The sequence below is a fragment of the Diabrotica virgifera genome, chromosome 5, assembly GCF_917563875.1.
Source record: "Diabrotica virgifera virgifera chromosome 5, PGI_DIABVI_V3a".
NCBI lineage: Eukaryota > Metazoa > Arthropoda > Insecta > Coleoptera > Chrysomelidae > Diabrotica > Diabrotica virgifera.
This window is the reverse complement of record NC_065447.1, coordinates 202,419,907-202,434,876: the sequence shown is the minus strand read 5'-3', so window position 1 is coordinate 202,434,876 and position 14,970 is coordinate 202,419,907.

Below are 14,970 nucleotides of genomic sequence, written 5' to 3'. Positions count from 1 at the left end.
GTTTTTGTGCAACGTGTATGTGGCCGTTTCTTTCTGTTTTTTTGCTGTTGAGATATTTTTTTGAGAGTTTTTGTTAAAGATGCACTTTTTTACACCTCTATGTAGCGGTACTTTTTTAGTATTTGACCATTAGCTCCGATGATGACGTTTATGTCGAAAGCGCTCAGCTAAGGAAATAAAATTATTTACACACTTTGACATACTACATTTTCATTTTCCCTTTTTCAATAAGTCAATACTTTTCAAATTATTTGTGAGTGAATATGTTCATTTTTCAAAAAAAAAACACGTTTTGAAATGGTTTCTAGCCAATACCTCAAAAAGTAAGTAGTATGTTATCGAAAAAAATATTCTTAGTAAAAATATAGCTTATAAAAAAGTGAAAAATATGGTGTATATACGAAGTCTCTAAACCCAGTAGGTCATGAAATGTAGGTTCTTATTCGTCAAATTCCAAATTGAATATTTTTACATAAAATAACCAAAAATGAGACACTTTTCGAGAAAATGTCATCACAACTTTTTAAGTTTTTAGTAAAGCTATATTTTTGTTATTTTTTAGGTTCTAGCATCAGTATTCAATATTACCTATGTAACGCTCAAAATAAAGTTGGACATTTTTTTTTAGTAAAAAAATCGTAAAAATCACACCTTAATTAGCATCCCCAATGAAATTAATCGTTACCGCTTCACAGGTTCTTGACTCATGTATTGCTTATATTATGATCTGTAAGTTTTACCGCTTAAAAGCGGTAAAACTTATCATTTTTGAAAGTGCTCATTTGTGAAAACAATTTGGTTTTAAATTAAAAAAAAATTATAATTTTGAAAAAATTTTTCAAATAACTTACTATTTATTGGTGATACCAAAAATCTCAACTAGTATAGAAAATATAAATTTTCCTATTGTGAATATTTTGGACTTTTTGTTTTCCTGAAGACAAAAATTTGTTATAAGACATTTCTGTTCAAAATTTGCATACACTAGTGATTAGTGTCTTGTTTAAGCCCATTTGACTACAGCCTTTTCAAAAATAAGCACTTTTAACCAACGAATCTTACATATCTTGTAAACAATAAGTAAAGTAATTTTTTGTCAAGCGGTAACGGTTAATATCTTTTTGGATGCTAACTAGAAGGTGATTTTCACGATATTTTTACCAACCAAAAAAAGGTAATAACATTATTTTGATCGAAATTTGTTTACTTTTGTTTCCTATTGTTTTTCATACTGACATGACTGATCACGATCACTTTACGCCAGCCGTTTTTATAAATAATACGCCAGCCGTTTTTACAAATAATAAAACTCAAAAATTTTCTACATTCAAATCTCCATTCATAATTAAAAACCTTAATATCGGAAAACTAATACAGCTTTTAAAAAATGAACATTGGAATGAAATTTATATCAACAAAATAGATTCTCAAATTGCATATGATACATTTATAAATAAGTTAAATAATTACATACAAACCTCTAGGGAGATAAAACGCTTAAATAAAAAAAATATCAAAAAACACCTTGGATAACGGTGGGGTTGATGTCTTTTATCAAACGACTAGATTTTCTTAAAAAAAAATTAGTGTCTATATATATAGGGTCTTGTCATTCTTATCACTATTGTCTATATTAAGAGTTTAATTTCAATTTTTAAGAAATACCTACCTATATAAAATTACAGGCTGAATGATGACGGTTGTATAAACACGAGAATCGAGCTTATTGTATTGGAATTATTTTTATGACCCACTATAAAACTTGCAATGCATATTTGCAACTTTGTAGTTTACCTACCTACATTTTATTCATGAATCTTGCTGATATAAAAAATATAAGTCTTTGAGTTATCACGTATAGGCAGGTCCTGGCGGTTAGCCTTTACAGGTGTTAAAATATGGGCTTTGGAAAGCAAGTCAAAACTAGTAAGGAACCTTACAACAGTACTGTACACTGTATTTCAATAAATTTTGTTTTCAAATTTTTTGAGGAATAGGAATTGTTCGTTTTTGTTTATAAGTACCTACACAAAAATTAAAATCTATTAAGCAGTTACATTTTGTCTGTGTGTACTTGTGTAGTTCAAAATGTCCCCATCAAATTAGAAACAAAAGAAGCAAAAAGCGCGTTAAAGAGGCCCCTGCGGGGCCCGGGCCCTGGTTCCGCGGACCCCGCGGAACCATACTCAGTACGCTACTGGTGCCAGGACATAAAGCAATTTGCTGGTAACGAGATTCCTGACAGTAATGCTTATAAAATAACTAGTATTTATTATCAAACTAGAACCATTCTGCTGTAACCACAAAGAAAAATGGTGGAAGATATCAAATACTGTACTGTCTACTAGAAAAGTATTCCAGGACAAAAACAACCAAACAGTTTAGTTCAGTACAACTCTGTCCCCGATCAGCAAAAAGATACTCTTAGAGCTCCAGACAAGTGAATTTAGATATCATTTCAGATATTATCTCTGTAAAATGGTCATAGTCGACAGACGAACATGTATGTAGATTCTGTAAAATGCAAAAGACATGATCAAAAATATTGATTGTTTAAAATCTGACTAAACATTTTATTGAGTATATGGTTCAGACGGTACCAATTTGTATTGGTTGTTTGATTCTAAGACGAGGCATATCTTTTTCGCCTTCTTCTCTGTTTCAGGCGCTATTACCTGTCGTTTTATTGAGCATGCATTCAGTTCTCTTGTCTCCTTTCGTTGAATATGTTCATTTTAACCAGTTAATTCTTGATTTGTTTCCTAATTTAGAGTTATATATCTTATTAACTATATTAGATTATATCTTAACACATTATTAAAACTTTTAACATGCCTCTCAATTTTTATTTCTCGAGCCTTTATTTTTCAGAGTTTCTCTACATTTTCCTTCCGTATATAACAGTTTGTACAGTAATTGTTTTATACAATTTGAGTTATATAACTTTGAAATTATTGCTAGTCTATCATCATTCCTTAATGATATGAATATAAATGTGGTGTCTCGTGTCTCACATTCTGGCATATCTGTCAAGCCCATCTTAAGATATTCTGGACGCTGCATTGTTATCTTATAAACTCCTTTGATTCCTTTTTCAATCCCCAAGAGTTTCCCTAAAATTTTTCTGCAATAATTTTAAATTTGTGTAATAATCGTTATAGGTTATATTTTTATCCTCCGATATAAGTACTACGTTATCAGCTTTCAGCATATTTTAATTTTATTATTTTTCAATCTGTAGCATCTTTCTGCCCTTTTAACTTCTCTTGTAATCTTATTCACCACCAAATTGACCAAAATTGGAATGAAGCTGTTTTCCTATCTTATCGCTGTCTATATCACTATTTTCTTATTTGACCAGTTTTCTAATCTTACAAATGTACTGTTGTTGCTTGATGTTAATTTATTTGATAGATCTTAATACACTCACCGGCAGAGAAAACGGGCACCCCAAAAAATGGGTCATTTTTCATGTCTTGTATTTCCTAAACCTGATGTCCGATTTAAGTAATTTTTTTAATATGTTATAGCCTTATTCTTTATACCTGTATACATTGTCATTGTATACAGGGTGTACGAATCAAACTGTGTTTTTTTCTCAAACTTTGGAACACCCTGTTGAATGTTCTAGCTTTTATAAAATACTAAAATTAAAACCCAACTATAGCCACAGATTTTCTTAACATTCTTTTGTTTTATTCATTCGCTTATGTCGGATAATAAAAAAGTTAGGCACTTTAACAACTACCCCTGTTTTTCGTCAATACAGGGTGTTTTTCAATAAGTACGGCAAGATTTAAGGGGTAATTCTGCATGATAAAATAAAGACAGTTTGCTTTATAAACTTATGCCCGCAAATACTTCGTTTCTGAGATAGGGGGTGTTGAAATTGTTCTTACAAACTGACCATTTATTTATTGCTGTAAAACGGTTTGTGATATGCAAATGAAATTTGGTGGATTTTAAGAGCTAGTTATTGCGCATTTTTTGGCATACAATTGAGAATTTTATATTCACCATTGGCGTGCATACGGGATATACCTAAAATATTTATACCCGTATGCACGCCAATGGTAAATATAAAATTCTTAGTTGTATGCCAAAAAATTCACAATAACTACCTCTTAAAATCTACCAAATTTCATTTGCATATCACAAACCGTTTTAGAGAAATAAATAAATCGTCAGTTTGTAAGCAAAATTTCAACACCCCCTATCTCGGAAACGAAGCATTTGCGGGCATACGTTTATAAAGCAAACTGTCATTATTTTATCATGCAGAATTACCCCTTAAAGTTTGCCGTACTTATTTAAAAACACCCTGTATTAACGAAAACAGAGGTAGTTGTTAAAGTGCTTAACTTTTTTATTATCCAACATAAGCGAATGAATAAAAAAACATAATGTTAAGAAAACCTGAGGCTATAGTTTGGTTATAATTTCAGTATTTTATAAAAGCTATAACATTCCACAGGATGTTCCAAAATTTGAGAAAAAAACACAGTTTGATTCGTACACCCTGTATACAATGACAGTGTACCTGTCTAGCAACAATATTATTACAGCGATATTGATAAAGAATAAGGCTATAACATATTAAAGAAATTACTTAAATCGGACATCAGGTTTAGGAAATACAAGACATTAAAAATGACCCATTTTTTGGGGTGCCCGTTTTCTCTGCCGGTGAGTGTAGTTTACCCAAGCGCACCTGCAAGACCTACTCTGTCAAGCGCCTTCTTAAAGTGCAGGAAGTAGGTACATGTAAGCAGTTTTATTGAATTCAGTTGCCTTTTCCATTACCTGGCGAATATTGAATATCGCATGGACCTTTGATCTATTTAGTCGAAATACTTCTTGTTATTCATATATTTTGTTTTTTTTTCACTTCCAGTAATATAATTTTTCTCATCATTCCGTCCAGCACTGTCCCTTTTCAGTCTATTAGTTTGAATAGCATTGTTTTAAGCGTTTCAGTCATATTTTTTCATTTATTAGTAGTTTCATTTGTTTTCGGTATACTTCAACTTGTCTTCCTCTTGATTGAGTACATTGGTTTTTAAAAAGTGTTTCGAAATTTATTTCCAATTAATTTGTCAATATTTTGGTAAACTCTGTGTATTCATTGATTGGTTTCTTTGGATTTCTAAGCATAAGGCTCTTGGAAAAATAATAATTAAATAATTGAAAAATAATTAAATATTGCAAATAATGTTTGTGCCTGAAATATAATAGGTTTTAGATATTAGAAACAAAAAATTAATCAAAAATTAAATTATTTTATTTAATACATAATTATAGAAAATAACCCCAGCTTGGTCTCTAAAAACCCAATCCGTAAAAGCTAGATGTTATTCGAAATGTGGCTATACATATAGTTGTATTCTTATGGATAAAATGAAAATAAGTGACATTGTATCTGGGCCACATACTTTGAAACGATAAATACTCTGCTACACGTCATTATGCAAGGAAGAGTAAAGGGAAGAAAAGACTCGGGAAGAAAGAAGAAATGTTGGCTGAAGAATATCAGAGATTTGAATAACCTTAGTTTTTAACAGATATTTCACGTTGCAAAAAAAAGAAGTGTCTAAAAAAGTGATCGCCAACCTATGTTAGAAGACTACACAATAACCAGAATATACAGGGTGATTCCTAAAGAATGTCCAATCTCTGAGTTATAGATTTTAGACCTCAAAATATTAAGATTTAACCCAAAATCGCTTAAATAAAATGTGCCTCGTTACTGAGTTATGGGGTATTTTATTAAAAAATGTATTAATTATTTTTGCTCAGTACTATAAAACTATTTGAGATATCCTTGTCATACTGTGAGAAAAGTTTGGTTACCGTACATCCTACTAAATTATGATAAACAAACGTTTCTGGCTACTACCAGAGAATGGTTAACCCTTCCCAAATTCTACGCCACTGGCGGAATTGCTATTTTAGCAAAATATTTATAGACCTGGATCCCGCGTAAGAAAGAAAAGTTGATTAATAGCAAGCTGAAAATTTGTTAATAGCTTAACGGTGTCTAGTCGGACAAACTTTGATGCACGGGAACACTGGAACAGGGGAAGTTTTAACTGTGGAGCATGATAAACGTGTCGTCCTGACAAGTTTATGATTGTGAAAAATAGTAAGTTGTTTTTAAGTTTATTCGATAGCCAACGTTATGTAATATATGCGAAAATGTTTGTCCGACAAAAATGTTGGGCATTTTAACGAGTCCGACACGTAGAACATGTCACATCACAGGAATTATGTTGGTGATGAATAGCAGTCTGATTTTTGCATGAGAGTTTAATGAAAGGTTAAAAAAGCAATTGGAAGTTCTGTCCGACAAAATTAATGGGAAGTTTTCGTAGTTGGACAATCTAAACAGGTAAGATATAGACAAAAATGCTGGTGATAAATAGCTTTCCGACAAAGACGAAATTTAATTAAGTAAATTATTCCTTACCAAGAATGACTGTTGTCGGAAAAAAATAAGGGGTAGATTTTGTAGTCGGACAATTTAAAAAAATAATTTTTGAAATTTCAATAAGGGGTGATTATTCTATGTCAAAAGTACCTGCAATCAATTACAATCGATATCTGTCGATTTATGTCAACATCATTTAGATACCTCACTGTAATACATTTATAGTAGATCAGGCAAATTATATTATGGATTGAGTGGTCTAGCTATCTTTGTCTGCCACATGCGCGGGATCGCTTGGTTAAAAGAAATAGATAGACCACCTATCGACTTTTTGCACTGTATTCCCTTTCTACCCTTATGTCTATGAATACATTTCCATTTAAGAAAAACTGTCACTTTTGACAATAATGCATAATAAATTGCAATCGTAACTTCAAATTTAAACTAATCGATATATTTTGGCAGCAAATTATTTCTTGCCATGTGACATATTAATTACATTATTATTTCATTTGTAGAAAGTTGAGAAAAATTAAGTTTTACAATTTTAGTCATAATTTATTTAGGTACCCTTTTTCAATCAAGCAAAGCATTATAGCACGAAGGATAATATTCAATTGAACTTTCACAATTATCTGACAACTGAACCTCATTGAATTGATGACCAAGTATTTTACTAACTTTGTAAAATGTTCGAAAATTACTCAAAAATGTTCCATTGAATGGTTTCACTTTTGATTTGGCGACTTAAAATTTAAACTGTTCACACTCAAAAATAGACACAAAAACACTCCATAGTTAATATAAATTTTAATTTCCAACACACGTGGCAAACAGAAACTCAGAGACCATGTACTTTCAAATACTACTTTGTATAGCACAAAGTGTCACACTGACAAATGCAGCCTTCTAATACATACTTCTAAGCATAATGTGTCATATTTATATCTATTCTTATAAGCACCGAAGTTTTAGACTCTTCACATTTTTCAATGTCGTTTACAGGGTTAAGATTTGAGTATGGAAAAAAATGTGTACAACGTTTTTTGTAGGAAATTTTCCGTACTTTCTGATGCGCCTAATTAGAAAACCCTAAGAGATTGCTTTCACAAGTTCTTTGACATTTTTTATTGTCATTTTGAGAATATCTAGAACAAACTCGACCCAAAAAAATAATTGTTTTGCAATATATACAAGCATTGATATTTACCTCACTGTTTTTGGAGTGTGCATGTATATATATGCACATGCAAATATGTGAATATAAATAATAATATACAACTAAAATAGCTTTATCAATATGTGACTAAGTCATTCTGAAAAAATGTTTTTTATTTATTTCCTTCGATTTGCCCAAACTTTTTGTCCGACATATAACTTTTTGCGTTACAAAATATAATTTGTAAACAAACAAATCAAAATTAGCTTGCTATTTATCACCAACATTTTTGTCTATATCTTACATGTTTAGAATGTCCGACTAGGAAAATTTCCCATACATTTTGTCCGACAGAACTTCCAATTGCTTTTTTAACCTTTTATTAAACTCTCATGCAAAAATCAGACTGCTATTCATCACCAACATAGTTCCTGTGATGTGACATGTTCTACGTGTCGGACTCGTTAAAATGCCCAACCTTTTTGTCGGACAAACATTTTTTCATATATTATATAACGTTGGCTATTGAATAAACTTGCTATTTTTCACCATCATAAACTTGTCAGGACGACACGTTTATCATGCTCCACCGTTAAAACTTCCCCTGTTTCAGTGTTCCCGTGCATCAATGTTTGTCCGACTAGACACCGTTAAGCTATTAACAAATTTTCAGCTTGCTATTAATCAACTTTTTTTTCTTACGCGGGATCCAGGTCTATTAGATTCTACAATACTTTCTAAGTAAATAATATACTTCTTATTTGTAACGAACGATACAGTAATTAATTTTCGAGATATTATAATTTAAAAATGAAATGGAACTTATTTTGATTAACGTATTGCGCTCTTTCATTTTTAACTTCAAATATCTCAAAAAATAATGATTTTATCGTTACGAATGAACAGTAGGTTATCACATAAAACGTATTGGAGAATCTAATGATTACACTGAAATAGCAATTCCATCAGTGGCGTAGAATGTGAGAAAGGTCAACCATTCACTTTCCCCTGTACGCCTCTGGTAGTAGCCCGAAACGTTTATTTAACATAAATTAGTAGGGTGTACAGTACCTGCACTTTTTACAAGAAGTTTGATAAGGATATTTCAAATACTTTTAAAGTACTGGGTAAAAATAATTTTTAAAGTTTTAAATCAAACATCCCTATTACATGAATATTAACTATTTGTATCCAGTACTTTAAAAGTATTCGACATATATTTCTCATACTTGGCAGAAACTGTAGGTACTGTACACCCTACTAAAACGTGTTAAATAATTCTTTCTGGCTACTACCAGAGGCGTACGACAGGGGAAAGTGAATGGTGGACCCTTCCCACATTCTACGCCACCCGCGAAATCACTATTCTAGTGCAATTTTTCGATTTTCCAATACTTTCTATGCAAATAATATACTCTTCATTCGTACTGATAAAATCATTGGTTTTCGAGATATTTCAAGTTAAAAATGAAGGGTCACAATACATTAATCAAAATAGCTGTATCGTTTCATTTTCAGCTTCAAATATTTAAATGTTATATCACTTTATCAGAAATCCATCATTGTTTTTATTGTATTATTATTTTATTGTGTTATTTATTGTATTAGTATATTGATTCTGTTTAATTTTATATTAGGGATAGGATTGTATATTATTCTTTATTGCAACTGGCTGAATGACTAATGTCTATGTCATTAAATAAATAAAAAAAAACTTCAAGTATCTCGAAAACTAACTTTAGCGTTAAGTATGAAGAGTGCATTATCAGGTCTGTTCCAACCAACAGTCAAACTAGTCAGAAATCGCCAGCAAACAGTTGGTCAGTACAAGAACATACTACAGTCATCAGTGCTATCTCCTCTACTCGCGCTGGTCAACTATTCTCTGATAGTTTCTAACTGGTTTGACCACTAGTTGGAACAAACCTATCTACTAGAAAGTATTTGAGAATCGAAATATTGCACTAAGATAGCAATTACGCCAGTAGCGTAAAATTTTGGTACGGGTTAACCATACACTGTCCCCTGTCGTACGCCTCTGGTAGTAGCCAGAAACGTTTATTTACTATAATTTAGTATGATATACAGTACCTACATTTCCTGCTAAGTATGAAAAGGATACGTCGAATGGTTTTAAAATACTGAGCAAGAATACTTTTCAAATTTTTAAATCAAACACCCTGTAACTCAGTAAAAAGCCACATTTTATTTAAGTAATTTGGGTTAAATCTTAATATTTTGAGGTCTAGAATCTACAACTCAGAGATTAGACATTCTTAATGAATCACCCTGTATAATATATTAGGAGCTCGGTAGAGTAAGGGCGAACTCGCAAAATGTTCGTTTCAAAAACAGTCTTATCTTCCTCACATTATTTTAAAGAATGGGTCTGTATATTATAACAGCATGTTTCGCCCTTTATACTCCTTTTCTGTAAGACATAACATACCAATCCATTCATGTCCGAAACTGAACTTCATAATCATCTAGAAGAGCAAGTGCGAACCCACAGGCTTTCATTGCGTTTTCGTCCAAGGTTGGCCCTTTCTCCTCTGTAACCCTCTGCTGTTTCTGTAGCTTTAGTTGTTTGCCCTTACTATTCTAACATGTTTGTAAACTTTAACTAAGTTTTTAGTCCTGTCGCCAGTAGAGGTACAATGGCCTCCTTAATTCAGATGGACTTACCCAAGTTTTCTTTATGTATTTTGACCGGTAGAACACGAATTTTTTGGGTAACAGTCGATCCGGATGTCGATAAGATTGTTATAAACAAAGAACTTGAGGAATCACATAACAGCGATTTTTCGCAAAACAAAACATGTTTTTGTATTCTTTGGGTCATTCTAAGCAAAAAATTATTTTACAAGTTTTTTGGTAGGATGCATAATTTTCGGCATAAACGGGGTTGAACTTTCAAAAAATCGAAAAATTGCGGATTGAAAAATAAAATAGCAATTCTGCTTACCGCATTTGAAAGTTCAAGTAAAATTCTATCGGTTTTGATTATTTTCATTGCTAGAAAAATATTTTTTTTATTGTTAAACCAAGCTATCAACACATAGTGATTGAATGATGTTTTCAATGCATTTCTAATTTGAAATCGAACGAGTAGGCGCGCATACAGAATTTCTACGTACATTACGTCCATTAAAACGCATGCATTGGGCCCGGGAAACACTATGTGTTTATACCTTTATTTAACAAATAAAAACTTATTTTTTAGCAATGCAAATAATCAAGACCGATAGAATTTGACTTGAACTTTCAAATGCAGTAATCAGAATTGCTGTTTTATTTTTTAATCAAAAGTTATTCCGGTTCAAAAATTGCACTTTTTCGATTTTTTTAAAGTTTAACCGCGTATATCTCGAAAACTACGCGTCCTACGAAAAAACGTGTAAGACCATTTTTTGCTGAGAATCACCCAAAAAATACAAAAAAATATCTTGTTTTGCGAAAAATTGCTGGTATGTAATTCCTCAAGTTCTTTGTTTATAACAATCTTATCGACATCCGGATCAACTGTTACCCAAAAAATTCGTGTTCTACGGGTCAAAATACATAAAAAAAACTTGGGTAAGTCCATCTGAATTAAGGAGGCCGTTGTACCCCCCCTTGCGACAGGACTATTTCCCGAAATATAGTTTTGCAGTTCGCCCTTACTTTTCCAAGCTCCTGATATAATAAATAAAAACCGAAATTTTACTTAAAAGAGTTCCAATTTTATGATTTTTCCAATTATAGATAATTTTCGTGATACATAAATTTCTAAATTAAAATACCATACGAAATACTGTCGGAATAAAGTCTACAGCAAGCTGACGCTGGTATTCAACGTAAGCTGGTATTTATTAATTTTATTTAGCTTCGTTTATTTTTAAAGTGTACACCGCTTTTACACCCGCTTTGTCACGAACTATCAATCGTGGCCAACTTCATTTCCTCAACTTCCTTTGTAGATTTATGTTCACCACTTTTGGAGAGCAGGCGGAGATTTGGACAAATATATAACATGCAAAAAATTGACGATTAATAGTAGCGAGAAAGAAAAATAAGTTCCATTGGGAAAAACGCAATGCGACAATTCGGTTGGGTAAATATGTCGTATTTTGGTGCTTCTGCCGTTTACTGGTAGATTTTTCACTAAAAAAATCTCTGGAATGAGAGTTAAAAGTAAAAAGAGCAGTAAAGTTATCATAGTTGGTATTTTGGGGTCATAAGGGTGTTATTTTCTCAACGTTACAAAGGGCTTGGTGTATTTTTACGCAAAAATTCAGTTGTAGTGTTTGTTTTCAAAACGATATGTTACTGTATAGTTTACAAAATTACTTTAGCTTTGACCTTTGTGTGGCTTTGTTGATTCATTTTGTTGTGTTATTAATTTTGTTTTTATACTTTTTAAAATCATTCCCTATTTTGCCACATTGTGACTAATTCATTCGGACAACATGCCTGTATCACCTTAATTGTTTTTATTCACATTTTCTACGATTGTCTTTTTGTTATCAATGAAGGATTAAAAAAAATCGGGAAATTTTCTTTACGATTAAAATGATGTTTCGGTTTCGGTGTTAAATAAATTATATCATTATTCCAGTGTTTCTTATGCCTGGTTGCACCAACAGATCTTAAGCTCCAGCTTAGCTAAGCTCTACTTATAGATTGGGCCTCCTTGAGTATCACTTACGTTGCACCATAATTTTAGATTTCTACCTAATTATCAATTATATATATTATTATATGATGGTATTCTTATTGTAATATATTATAATTATATCATATCAATTCTTATAATATTCTCGATTTAAGAGAAAACACTTGCGATCAACAGGTAGCGAAAACGCGTTCCAAGATTGCGGCTCTAATTTTGAATATTTTTTTGAGATATTTGGCACACGTATTTGTAATATAATAAAGAATGGCTGTACAGAGCCTAATTTTGAATAATATGTGAAAATTACTCTGTAATTAAATACAATATTAAAAAAACGAACCTGTACCGCCGAAAAACAAAAACCTACACTTTCTTCAAATAAACTTTTTTATCCGATGCCTAGATTTTGTGTCATTTTGGAACTACAAATTTTTTTCTATTTCATTAGTAGTTCCAAAATGACACAAAATCTAGGCATCGGATAAAAAATTTATTTGAAGAAAGTGTATTTTTTTGTTCTTCTTAATGGCGGTACAGGCTCGTCTTTTTAATATTGTATTTAATTACAGAGTAATTTCTACATATTAATATATTTTTCAAATTGGGCTCCGTACCGCCATTCTTTATTATATTACGAATACGTGTGCCAAATATCTAAAAAATACAGTGCTAGTCAAAAGTCCGTACCCCCCCTCTTATCTTTTGAACGGTTATACGTACAAAAGTGAAATTTGGAGGGAGGAAATAAACGGACATAAGCTCCTTAACTGGTCATGACAGGTGACGTAATAGTGACAGATGACGTTACAGAGCCACTGTGACCGATAATTTTAAATGGGACCTTATGGCAAGTGATACCTCGTTTGAAAGGTATTTAAAATACCTATTCAGCCATACTAATTTTTTTGGGTGTAGGTGGATTTTTATTTTGGTGAATAAATTAAATAAATATAATATTGTAGTTTCTCATTTAATTAACAAAAATTCAAATGTCCGCCTATGGTTTCTTTGTCAAAAAATTTGACGTTTTTCAATTTTCTAGTAGTTTTTACGTAAACTTCAACCCTTTTAACAAGTAATCATAGGCAGAATTTTGAATTTTTATTAATTAAATGCGAAACTACAATTTTATATTTATTTCATTTTTTCATCAAAATTAGCTTAAACTCAAACAAAATTAGTATAAATGAATAGGTATTTTCAATACCTTTCAAACGAGGTATCACTTGCCATAAAGTCCCATTTAAAATTATCTGTCACAGTGGCGCTGTAAAGTCATCTGTCACTATTACGTCATCTGTCATGACTAGTTAAGAAGCTTACGTCCGTTTATTTCCTCCCTCCAAATTTCACTATTATAGGTATAACCGTTCAAAAGATACGAGGGGGGGGTACGGACTTTTGACTAGCACTGTATATTCAAAATTACAGCCGCAATCTTGGAACGCGTTTTGGCTACCTGTTGATCGCTACTGTATCACCTTCAGCTTAAGATCTGTTGGTGCAACCGGGCATTAGACTATTACAAAAATTGGATTGTTAGTGTTTTGTTTTTTTGACTATTTATAAGCTTTGTCGATAAAATTGTAAAATTTTTCATGGCAATAAAGCATATGTCTATTCTCTTCTATTCTATTCTATACAATTACTTAAAATTTTTGCTTTAATATTTGCTGTTTGGCTGTAATATAAATTAGATGATTTTTAACTCTCTATCAGCTGAGCCCGCTTCTTTTAAAATGGTTAAAAGATTACCATGTTTTACTATATCAAATGTCTTTTCGTAATTGATAATGCAAATATACACTTCACAGTTGACATCCCTGGACCTGTGCATAACATATTCGAGAGCGAATAAAGCCTATCGGGTGCCTAGGGCTTCGCGGAATTCTAATAGGGAACTTGCAAAAATTTTTAAATATTAAAATGATATTAAAAAACATAAGATAACATGATCTTAAAACGCTTGCATGCGAAAAAAATAAATATTTTTAACCCGTACGCTAATTACGACGTTTTGAAAATGCTATAAAATTCAAATATCTTAAGAGGCTCTTGAACGTCCTTCTATTGGTTCGACGTCACCGGCCACGGTGAACCGGCGGAAACAACGCGATTAAGGTAGGTATCACGGGTATATTACATTTTAATCGTTTTTAATGAAAAATTCCTAGGTATTATTTATGTTCACCTTATATATTGTAATAAGTAGTTCCCCAATCAGCTTAGTTTTAAACTGAAATTGATAAAGTTGAATGCTACCTTGTAAAGAGTTTAAAACGCATATTATGACGGACGAGGGTTTTTCAAAAGGTCAATCTGACTAACTTGCCTACCGTTGATGTCTTTCTTCATCGTGGCAACTTTTATAAAAAGTAGTAAAAGCTATTCTATTGGAGAAATGCGAGGTGTCAAGGCAAATAAGTAAGAATTATTAATAAGCATGTTTAAACCGTTTATAACAATAGTTTGGTACCATTATATTATAGTACTTATACGGTTTACCCCGTGGGTTTGATCTACCTACCTCTAATCGAAGAATTTCGTATATCCTGGAAAAGATTACGGTGTAATTTGCATTATAGTAAAGATTATATTTTATTGTAATGTTTATTAGTACCTACTGGAGCCTTTCATTATTGTGTTCAAAGCCTTCTGAGAAAAGATTATGGTGATTAGCCGCAACAAAATCCTTCTTTACAAAGTTAATAATACGCATAAATAAGAAGA